We start from the raw sequence: 1360 nt of genomic DNA on the forward strand, positions 1-1360 counted from the left end.
GCTGGAAAGAAATCTTTGGTATCTATGTTTTACATACTTCTATGGTACATACTGGTTCCCTTGGATAGATTATAAACTTCCTGAGAACAATTATTCGCTTCCCTTTTGTCTTTGTAGCCTATATGATTTTTGGTGTTTACTAACTTCTTATCTTACTTAGAACCAACACAGTGTATTGGTTCCAAGGAAGAAGAGTGGTAAGGGCTGGGCAATGGGGGTTAAGTGACTTGCCCAGGGTCACACAGCTGGGAAGTGTCTGAGGCCAAATTAGAACCCAGGATCTTTCTTTTCTAGGCCTGGCTCTCAATTCACTAAGCCACCCACTAGCCCCTAATTTCTTATTTATTTATTTGTTCGTTCGTTCATTCATTCATTCATTCATCTCTATCTATCTATCTATCTATCTATCTATCTATCTATCTATCTATCTATCTATCTATCTATCTATCTATCCATTCGTTTGTTTGTTTGTTTGTTTGTTTGTTTATTTATTTATTTATTTGTTTATTTATTTATTTTTAAACACGCTTACCTTCCGTCTTGGAATCAATACTGTGTATTTGCTCCAAGGCAGAAGAGCAATAAGGGCTAGGCAATGGGGGTCAAGTGACTTGCCCAGGGTCACACAGCTGGGAAGTGTCTGAGGTCAAATTTGAATCCAGGATCTACCTTCTCTAGGCCTGGCTCTCAATCCACTGAGCTGCCCAGCTGCCCCTAATTTCTTATTTATTGATAGGAGAGGAAAAACCTATCAGAGCTTTTCCTATGGATTAATAATCTCTTTTTATGGAGGGGAAAAATAACTAAGACTTTTTCTCCCCAAGTCTGATGACTGGTTGGGTGAGGAAAGCTATTATCTGAGCCTTTGAACTTTAAGCTAAAAGGGAAATGACAGGGGCCAATATGCTGCTATTACAGAGATGGAACATTTGAACCCATGACTTTTGTTGAATCCAGAAAGGAGAAGAAGAGAGAAGTTCCATCAGCTCAAGCCTCGAAGAGCTTGGACCAACAAGCACCAGAAAAGATATTTATAGCATGGCATTATAGTTATTTCCAAAAGAAAGGCCAGTAAGAAGCAATGCTCCCCACCCTCCCCAATGTGGGTGACTTGTAAGACCATCAGGAACAGGAGTGACAGGCCCAGAGACGAACCTTTGGGCCCCAGAGGTGGGAGGTATCTTCCACACGTGCCCTCTGGCCAGATGTTCTCTCCACATGTGGCTCTCCCAGTGTCCCCCAATACATATTTTTATCCATATTTGTGCCCCTTCCTTAGTGGGATCCAGGTGTATGGGGAAATGTTTTTTGGTCCTTTTAATGGTATAATTGTTTTGAATTAACTTTGCTTTCTGGCTGG

This window comes from Monodelphis domestica, chromosome 4 (assembly GCF_027887165.1).
Source record: "Monodelphis domestica isolate mMonDom1 chromosome 4, mMonDom1.pri, whole genome shotgun sequence".
NCBI lineage: Eukaryota > Metazoa > Chordata > Mammalia > Didelphimorphia > Didelphidae > Monodelphis > Monodelphis domestica.